The sequence below is a fragment of the Tupaia chinensis genome, unplaced genomic scaffold (genome assembly GCF_000334495.1).
Source record: "Tupaia chinensis unplaced genomic scaffold, TupChi_1.0 Scaffold000211_1, whole genome shotgun sequence".
NCBI lineage: Eukaryota > Metazoa > Chordata > Mammalia > Scandentia > Tupaiidae > Tupaia > Tupaia belangeri.
The window spans coordinates 1,228,120-1,238,644 of record NW_006159686.1 but is presented as its reverse complement, the minus strand read 5'-3'; the positions used below and the strand labels follow the sequence as shown (position 1 = coordinate 1,238,644).

Below are 10,525 nucleotides of genomic sequence, written 5' to 3'. Positions count from 1 at the left end.
GGGGCCCGGGCGGAGCTCTTCTGTCAGTCAGGTGGGCCGAGCATGCCCTTTGTCCCTTCCCGACTTATTTTCCTTTACTTTTTTTTTTCAGAATCGATTTTTAAAGAACTTTTAAAAATTGTATTTCTTTTTTTTATTTTATTTAAGATTTTACCAGAGAGAGACAAAGAAAGAGAGAGAGAGAAGAAGTGAGAAAGCAAGCCACCAGGTCCAGGACTCCACTGTGGTCAGCCATGTGGGCGTGTCAGCGCCTTAACCACATCACCACCTGCTGGTCTCAGAATCATCTTATTTATTTGTTTATTTTAATTTGACCAGAGAGGAACATAGTGAGAGGGGAGGGAGAGAAAGCGAGCCGCCAGGTCCTGGACTTGAACTACGATCAGCCATACAGAATCCAGCGTCCTTAACCACCACGCCTTTGCATGCATCACTGTGTTCATTCATTAGCTTACGTTTATTCAAAATAGAGCCCGTGGGCACCGTGGGAGCAGGGGAGAGGCAGCACCTCTGCAGGGCCTGACGGAGCGCCATCCCTTCCTCCAGTTGTCGCCGGGGGCGGGCACTTACGCACATGCCTGGCGTTTCAGGCTGGTCTGCCAGCCAGGTCGGGGAATTGAACCGCGGTAGCTATACAGGATCCGGCTTTTCATGAGCAGTGCGTTATCGCCAGCCCACACACTCATCATTTTATGTACCAAGAAACTGGTCGCTCGGAGCGGTGACCGGCCTAGCCCTGCTCTCTGACGAGCCGGGCGCAGCCTTGGCCCGTGGGTATGCTGAGCCTTCCTGGTGAGGGAGCAGTGTGCCCCACTGCTGCCACCTGCAGGCCGGCACCGGGCAGCTCTGGCAGCAGCAGACCCAGGAGGAAAGGAGAGGCTGGGAGAGGGCCACCTCAGTGGGCCTGGAGGGAGCTGGCAGCCCCAAGACCACCCTCACTTCCAACGGCAACTGCACAATCCATTAGGAACACCCGGAATCCCCAAAACTGCCGTGCTCACGGGGACGCTCCTCAGGGAAAGGGCCAGCTTGCCATCAGCGAGGACAAAGGGCAGAGGGCGGAGGCCGGGTGGGCTGTTGTCCCCTGCTCACGCAGTCACCGTGGGTAGCACTGACACTGGCCCCGGGCAGCCACCGGGCCAGCGCGCAGGTGCTCCTGGGGCTCCAGTGTGAGCGCCTGGCTGGCCACACCCACAGACCCCCTCGGTGTCCTGAGTTGCTGATACCCACGGGGCCGAGGCCTCCCTAAAACACTCTGTCATCACCTAAGTAGACCAACACCAACCTCAGGCCGAGAAAATCACCCTCCTGGAGGCCAAGGCCAAGGCCAAGGCCAGACTTCTCTTTGGACAAGATCTTGCTACCTCTTTGAGGAGGTGGCTTTAAATCTGGCGAAAAAGCAGCCTGTAGTGGGGCCGGCAGGTGGTGTGGTGGACGCGGTGCTGGACTCCCACGTGGCCGGCCACGGTTCCTGTCCCAGACCTAGCGACTTGCTTTTCCACCCTCTGTCTGTCCCTGTCTCTCTCTGGATTTCGGTCGGCTTGGCCTGCTCCAACCCAGTGCAGGGACGGAGTGGCTTGGGGAATGGATCCTCATTTCCTCCCAGTCCTGGGGGCTAGAAGTCTGTAACCAAGGGGCCAGCAAATCTGGCATCTGTTAATGTAGATGTCCCCCTTCCTTCAGTCCCCCCGTGACCTTCCCGCTGTGCGCCCGGAGAGAACTGTTTCCCCTCGTCTTGGAAGGGCACCAATTCGCCAGGTTAGGACGCAGCTCGCCTCGTTCCTTCCCTCGAGGCCACAGCTCACATCTGCAGTCACGTGGAGGTTGGGGCTTTGAGGGGACACGGTTCAGTCACGACCAGCAAGGGGCCAGGTGACAGCAGGTAGGGCCCTGTTCCTGGGAGCGGAGTCATCCTGCCTTTATTTATTTTATCTTTATTACTTTGAGTTTTTTTCATAATCTAAAATAAAAAATTTGAAGCATGTCAATTGAGGAGAGTCTTTCTGAATACATTACGGAAGTGAGGTGACGGGGCCTGGTACGGAACTCGTCTGAGAATGGGGTTCATGTGAAGGGCATTAAACTGAGGTAACAGGGCAAGCATTGGGCCCTGGACACAGCGTCCGAGCTGCGGCGGAGAACAGCACCTGGGACCTGTCCCGGGACTGTCATGAGCCCGTAGGCTTTCTGACTGGCTTTCCCTTAGAATAAGAAACATCTGGGACCAGTAGGAGGCACAGAGGTTAAGGTGCTGGATTCCCACACGGCTGACTGTAGGTCGAGTCCCAGACCTGGCAGCTTGACTAGCACGCAAGTCACATGCACATGTGTGCCCAGAATCCCAGGAGGTGAACAAAGAGACTGTGGCGTGGCCTTCCTGGGTGTGTGTGTGATTTCTCACTTTCCCTCTCTCTGACCTTCTCTGACAAGCACACACATCCTATGGCAAAAAAGAAAAAGAAAAAGAAATACAAATCTCAATACAGACAGATCTTCTACTAAGAAACTAGACCATGTTACAGGTGGACTGTGAGGAGGGCCACTTCTTTTTTTTTTCTTTTTTTAGAGAGGTTTTCGCTATAGGGCGCGTGCGCTCGCCAGAAAGACAGAGAGCGACAGAGAGACAGAAAGCGAGAAATCCCCCCCCAGGGGGGATGGTCACGCCGCAATCCCTTCTCCTCCATTCTCCTCTCGGGATCTTGGGCACGCATGCACACGCGCCCGGGGTTAGTTTAAGCCACCGGGTCTGGGACTCGAACCATGGTCGACTACGTGGGAGTCCAGCAACACAGCCATTACGCCAACTGCTGGTTCCAGGAAGGCCACTTCCAAAAGGCGGGCCCAAGGGAGCGGGGGCTGGGGCTGGCCCACTGTGGGTCTCCACAGCCCAGGGTTCTGGTCCGCCAGGCCCTCAGTGCACATTCACAGAGGGAAAGCAGCCCAGGCTGGCTCCCTGGCTCAGCCGTAAGGCACTGCTCCAGGGAAGCCGGGTCCCACTCGGTGCCCATGGTCCAAACCCTGGACCTGCTCACCATGAAACCTGCCAGGCATGTGTGTGAGCGCTGAGACTCCAAGGGGTGAATGCCCAGAGGGAGGGGACTGGCTCCCACGTGACCATCCCACCCAGGGGCGTGGCCACGCTGCCATCCCTTCTCCTCCATTCTCCTCCTGGGATTCCAGGAATGCATGCATGCGAACGCCCAGCGTGAGTTTCAGACTAGTCCCACGGACTACATGGGAGTCTAGCGACATAACCATTACAGCATCTGCTGGTCCCCTCACAATAACCTCTCCACCCATGACAACAATCTGTGGGGCTAGCAGATGGCGTAATGGTGGCAGTGCTGGACTCCCACATAGCTGACTGGTCGAGTCCTGGACTCAACCGCTTAAACTCACGCTGGGCGCATGTGCATGTGTGCCCCAAATCCAGAGAGGAGCATGGAGGAGAAGGGATTACAGAATGACCATTCTCCCTGGAGGGTGATTTCTTGCTTTCTGTCTCTCTAGCGAGCGTACATGCTCTACGACAAAAATCTCTTTTAAAAAAAGAAAAAAGAAAAGAAAAGTTACCTGGTTATTAATAGTGGAAAAAAAAAAACCTCTAGGAAAATTAAGCTCAGAAGAAAGAATCAGGATTTCTGAGGACCGTGTCTGTGGGTCAGGATTCCTGGTCCAGAGACAGTGGCTCCGATGGCCTCAAGAGTAAGTGGAGCGAGACTGCTGACAGCGTTGATGGCATGACCCTCTCGGAGCCCCTTCTCTGTGGTGTCTGTGTCTATGGTTTGAGAAGCCCCTGCCATCCGGCCACGAGCCCTTCTTCTCTGTAGCAACGGCTACGATGTGATTGCTCCAGCCCAAGTGGGACTGGGAAAACGGCCACACTTCCCGTATCGATTCTGCAGCAGATCAAATTAGATCTAAAGGCCACCCAGGCTTTGGTCCTGGCACCCACTCGGGAGTAGGTTCAACAGATACAGAGGTGGTCACGGCAATGGGAGGTTACACGGGTGCCTCCTGTCATGCCTGCACTGGGAGCACCAGAGTGTATGCTGAGGTGCAGAAGCTGCAGACAGAAGCTCCCCACGCCACTGTGGGCACCCGGGCCGCGTGCTTGGTATGCTTAACCAGAGGTACATGTCTCCCAATATATCCAGACATTCATATTGGACGAAGCTGACGAGACGTTACGCTGTGGGTTCAAGGACCAGATCTATGACATATCCCAAAAACTCAAAGGCAACACCCAGGTGGCTTCGCTGTCAGCTACAATACCTTCTGGTGTGCTTGAGGTGGCCAAGACGTTCAGGAGGGACCCTATTCGGATTCTCGTCAAGAAGAAAGAGTTGACCCTGGAGGGGACCCGCCAATCCCACGTCAACGTGGAAGGAGAGGAGAGGAAGCTGGACACGCTGTGTGATTTGCGTGAAACCCTGGCCATCACCCAGGCGGCCCTCTTCATCAGCACCTGAAGGAAGGTGGACTGGCTCACTGAGCAGATGCACACCCGAGACTTTACCCTCGCTCCACGCACAGCGATCTGGGCCAAGGGAACGGGTAACCGTGAGGGAGTCCGGCTCTGGCTCCTGCAGAGCACTGATCCCTAACGCCCTGCCGGCCAGAGGCATCAACGCGCAACGAATTTCTTTAGTCATGACTGTGACCTTCCCACCCACAGGGAAAACTATAGCCACAGAATCGGCCATGGTGAGCGATGGGCTGTAAGGGCGTGGCTATTCACACGGTAACAGAAGACGGCCAAAGGACTGGACATGGAGACCACCGAGGAGGTGCTGGCCTCATTTGAGAAGGCTGTCCTGCAGCCTCCCCCAGCCAGGGGGCGGGTCCAGTCCTGGGGAGGGCTGAGGGAGCAGCGTGGGGGGGGGGAAGGGAGCCGACAACGGACATCTTCTCTTTCCTTTTTTTCTTTTTCTTTGAATAACTGTCACTGTTTGAGGCAAAAGAAGGAAATGAGAACATTTTAGACACCTTTTTCTTTGGGTGTCATCTCTTCTCCCAGAAAACACTACTCCATTTCCCTAAACCTAGTCACCTCCAGACCTAGAGGTCCCCACCCCAGCTGGGCTCCTTCGAAGAGGACTCCAAGAGCTACGAGTCACTCAGCCTCATTTGCTGGATCAAATCTGGAGGGAGAACCCAAGTGAGCTTGTCCCAGGTGGGAGGGAGCAGGGGAGAAAAATGGTAGCCATTTTTACATTGTTTTGTATGATATTTATTGATTCAGGAAACAAACACAAAATTCTGAATAAAATGACTTAGAAACTGGAGGAGAAAGAATCAGTAAAATAAAAACTAACCAAGTCTAACGACCCCATGACCTGATGGATAAGGGAGGAAATCCCACGTGGCCAACCCAGCAGTTCGAATCTCAGCCCCAGTGGTCTGAAAAAAACACAACAAAGGCCGGCAGGTGGCGTGCTGGTTAAGGTGCCGGACTCCCAGGTGGCTGGCCACAGCTGGAGTCCCAGACCTAGTGGCTTACTTTCTCTCTCACCACCTCTCTCTGATGAGTGCATGTAGCAAATTAAGGTAATAGTAATAAGGGGCCGGCAGGTGGCGTGGTGGTTAAGAGTGCTGGACTCCTACGTGGCTGACTGCAGTTCAAGTCCCAGACCTGGTGGCTCACTTTCTTACTTTCTCTCACTCTCATTCTGTCCCTCTCTGTTCAAATTAAAATAAATAAATAAATAAACTTAAGATAATTCTTTTTAAAATATAGGGACCAGCAGTTAGCGTAATGGCTACGTCGCTGGACTCCCAGTAGTCGACCATGGTTGGAGTCCCAGACCCAGTGGCTTAAAACTCATGCCAGACACGTGTGCGTGTGTGCCCAAGATCCCGCCGGAGAGGAGAATGGAGAAGGGATTGCAGCATGGCCATCCCCCCAGGGGGTGATTTCTAGCTTTCTGTCTCTCTGTACTCTCTCTCTCTGTCTCTCTCTCTGTGTCTGGCTGGCGAGCCCATGCGCCCTATGGCAAAAACCTCTCCAAAAAAAAAAAAAATTAAAAATGCGTACTGCAAAACTGGCACTTGAAAACATAAATCTTAACAAACATTAGCTGCCCGCCGTGTGGCCTGGGGACCCTGCACCGGTGGGAGCCGTCCCCACCTGCACCGGGTCAGTCACCGCAGACACGACCGCCTCCAAGGCCAAAAGCCACAGCAATGCTGTCTACACTGCTGCCTCCGCAGCGATGCGCACGGAAGGCGTGGCGTCCTCCGCAGCGAGCTGCCCTGCAGATGAGCCCACGAGGCGCTGCACCGCAGGAGCCACGTCCAAGCCCCGAAAAGCCTCCCAGAGCGCCCCCTGGGCCGGGCCCACACGGCGTCAAGTTTCATCGGATTGGTCAGGTGGGGTCATTTACCTGCCAATCAGCAGTCACGGAGCTAGGCGGCTGCGATAGGGCGGTCCTGGGCCATATGATCACCGGAACCGGAAATGCTTTACCCGAATTACCTGGCTTGAGTAATGGTGGGCAGGGGTCGGTGGTGTGAGCTGGTGCCTGCAGAGTGGCATGGAGGCTGGTGGCCAAAACGGCTCCCCATGCTACCTCCATCCCCAAGAGATGCATGCACTTGAAAAGAAGAAACAGAGGAAGCAGAACAGTAGCCTTGTTGCTATAACAAGGTTGCACAGAACACTAGGGCAGCGCAGTGCCTGGCGGCGTCTTAGGCATAGACGGTGGTGATGAGCGGCAGGATGTTTGACAAAGGCGTTTGGCAGGTCGCGTTCCCTGCGCCTGGGTGCGGCGCCCAAGTGGCCAGTGCCTGGATCTCGGTCCGAAAGCAGTGAAGAGTGGTTCCAGTCTCTGAGGCACCCTGAGGGCAGCCCAAGGGGTCAGTCATACACTTCTCTGTGCAGCGCTGTGCTGCAGTTTTCCAGCTCCTTTCAGAGACTCAGCCCATGGTGGGGCTTAGAGAAAAGCCCCTCTGCTCAGATGTTCTGCAGCCCGTTTCTGAGAAACTCCTAATTTGGGAGCTCCATTCTTCCTTCTCTTTTTTTTTGGGAAAGGTTTTTGCTATAGGACGCATGCGCTACGCAGAGAGACAGACAGAAAGTAAGAAATCACCCCCCCCCCGGGGGGGGATGGCCACACTGCAATCCCTTCTCCATTCTCCTCTCGGGATTTTGGGCACGCACGCACATGCGCCCAGCGTGAGTTTAAAGCACCGGGTCCAGGACTCGAACCACAATCAACTACATGGGAGTTCAGCGACATAGCCATTACACTAACTGCTGGTCCCTACCTTCCCTCTCTTAAACTGCGTTTTGTTATCACTCTGTGCCCACGTCTCCAACTCCTCGTGAGTGTGAGTGTGGACAGGAACCTGGACGTCCCACAGTCCTGAATCCGCGGTGTTGGGCCTGGGCACCCCGATATCCTGTCGGCAGCTTGAGAAGTAGGCAGCGCCCATGTGTGTGTGCCCCAAATCCAGACAGGAGGAGAGGTGGAGAGGGGGTTGAGCATGAGTGTTCCCCGTGGGGGTGGGTTCACAGCTCTCTCTCTAGCTCTGTCTCTCTGGCACACACACCCCCTGGCAAAATTTTTAGAAAGAAGAAAAACAAAGTAAAAGGAAGACAGAAAAGGGAGAACCTGGGGACACGATGGTAAAGGTGGCTGGATCCCCCAAGGCCGGCTGTGCGGTTTGAGTCCTGACCCAGTGGCTTGAGAAACACACTGGGCCCCTGCGTGTGAGCCCCAAATCCAGGAGCGTGAAGGAGTGCTGCTGCATGGCCACCCCGAGAGTGCTCTTCCCCTGCCCGTCTCTGCTGAGGGCACATGCTCTACCGCAGACATGGAGAAAAGGGGTGAGGGCTACAACGTGCTTTTTAGTCATTGTGGCAGGCCAGGTAACGGCTCCACCAACACCTAAACACCACTTCCTGGGGACTGTCACTTTACACAGCCAATGGGACTTTGCTTCAGTGTGGGGTGGGGGGTTGGGTCAATCCAGTTCCAAGAGTCCTCAAACTGTCCCCAGCTAGAAGAGAAGTGACCTCAGGGGACTCAGGAGAGGCCCCAAGATGGCTCTGAAACACGCGCTGCGCAGGGACCCAGGAGAGACCTCCGGAGCTGCGGGTGGCCCCATGGCGTCTATCGAAGAAATGGGGTCCACAGTGCTATACTGAAGGCCCTGGGCCGAGCGAGAACCCAGGGGAGCCTACCAGACATCTGGCCTACTGAGCTGGGAGCTAATCGCTGAATGTGTGCTGTCCAAAGCTGGTCTTGACAGCTGTTACGAAATTACCGATAGAAGTTGCTACCCATTCTCCAAAATGAGGCACTGGCTTCTGGAGAGCAGGGCATTGTTACTGGTTGGGCTGAGTTTCCTGCTTTGGAATCTGCTCTTAGTGAGCGGTGTGTGTGTTGCCCAGAAACTCATGTGCTGGGACCTGGCTGTGCTGACTGTACCGTAGGGCGTTAAGGGGGAGCTCAGTCCCTTGGTGTCCCAGAGGGAGGCCGCCTGTGACTGAGCACATGAGCAGAGAGAATGAGTAGGAGCAAAGAGAAAAATCCCATGGAGCCTGTTGGTAGCGTGGTGGTTAAAGCAATGGATCCCACATGGCCAACCCCGGTTTGAGTTCTGGACCTCATGGCTTGAAGATCGCATCAAGTGCCTGTGTGCGCATGCCCGAAATCCCGGGAGGGGATGGAGGAGAAGGGGTCGCAGCATGGCCAGAACCCTGGCGGTGGGGGGTGACTTCTCACCTTCCCTCTGTCTTCAGTGAATGCACTTGCTCTATGGCAACAACCTGAAAAAGGAGAAGGAACTAGAATATCACAGGTAAAGCTCTGACCTCTCCCGGCAGAGCCATCGCGCCTTCTCCCCTCTTGAAACAACCGCCTCAGAATGTGGCATATCTATCCTGCAGTCAACTTTTTAAAAAGTACATATGTATATCCAAGAATTTTAAGAAATGTGGTAGCTGGGGCAGCAGGTGGCATATTGGTTAAGGTGCTGGACTCCCACATAGCCAGCAACAGTTCAAGTCCCAGATCCGGCAGCTTGAAACTTGCATGAGGTGTGTGTGCATGCACGTGAGTGCCTAAGATCCCCAGGAGAACGGAGGAGGGACTGTGTTGTGGCCGTCCCTGTTGGGGGTGGTGGTGGTGATTTCTCACTTTCTCCTCCTGTCTCTCCTGTGAATGCACCTGCCCCATGGCAAAAATTTTTTTAAAAATGTATGCAGTCGTTACTATACTACATATGCTCCACCTACATAACATTAGTGTTAGACTGGGGCCAGCAGGGGGCATGGTGGAGGCACTGGATTCTCACAGCCAACTGTGGTTCGAGTCCTGGACCTGGTGGCTTGCTTTCTCACTTTTTCTCTCTCTCTCTCTGGTGAGTGTCTGTATCAAGTTAAACATAATAATAAAATTAAATAAGTACTTTAAAAAGCCCTGCACGTTAGACTATAGAAACCTGTTAGCATGGCCCCTATTTGCTTCCTCAACAGCACCCTTTGTGACCCACCTAACCTCAATGAAACAGATGACCTTCACCCTCCTTAAATAATTATTTTATTTTTATTGTTACTTTTTAATTTGCTACAGGGCACTCACACTTACCAGAGACAGAGAAAGGGACAGGGAAAGTGAGCAAGCAAGCTGCTGGGTGGGACTTGGGCTCTCAGTCATCACCCCACCCACTGGCCCCAGCCTTCATGCGTTTAAACGCCCCCAAGCATTAAGCCCTGCCACACGGGCAGGTTTTCCTCAGGCATGTCCCAGAGGACCCAAGTCTGGGCCACTGCAGTTTTATTTTTCTGCTCCCCCAAGAGAGCACCCTATTTACAGCTGGCGTCTTCCTGAGGGACCTGGGGACTAGGACGTGAGCTCCCAGGAGGCCACCTCTCAGACCGTTGCGTCCAATTTACGTCACGTGGCACGCAGGGGGCACACCTAAGTCCTTGGTCACCGGGCCCCTTGCTCAGGGAAGGGCCCCCTTGGTGGAACCTTGCCCAAGGGATGGGACGGTCCTGCCTGGGCCTACCTTTCTGCGGGGACTGGCCAGAGGGCCCATACATCAGCCAAAGATCGCGGCTGTCCATAGGGTGGAGTGGAGGCTGCAGGACCCCGCTGGCCCCGCGGTGCAGAGCCCGGCCTGCCTCGCGTCCAGCCCAGGGGGTGTGTTGATGGGGTCCTCTAGCCTGGGAGCCCCAGGGAGCTGAGCGCGCCTGGCCCACGCAGCTGCACCCCACAGGGCCGGACACCGCACACTCAGCGAGCCTCCCCTGCGTCAGCAGGGTGAGGAGCCCGCCAGGTCGCACGCGCGCCGCGTCCCCGTGCTGGCGGGGTGCGGCAGGAGCTGCCGAGGGCTGGGTGGCGGCCTGGCCAGGGACGGGGCGTCGGTCCCGGCTCCCTGGACCCCACTGGGCCTGTTGGGGCCCTGCCTGGGTGCGACGGGGGCGTCCCGGGCACTAGGGCGCAGACCCCACCTGGGAGGCTTAGCATTCATTCATTCGAGACTGGGGGGCCGCGGGGGGGGGGCGCGGCCG

General features: G+C 55.4%; 1 pseudogene; it reads left to right on the top strand.

The window, feature by feature from the left end:
- LOC102478982 (eukaryotic initiation factor 4A-I-like) overlaps positions 1–4,807 on the top strand; it is an 11,323-nt pseudogene extending 6,516 nt beyond the window's left edge.
- The last annotated feature ends 5,718 nt before the right edge of the window (positions 4,808–10,525 follow it).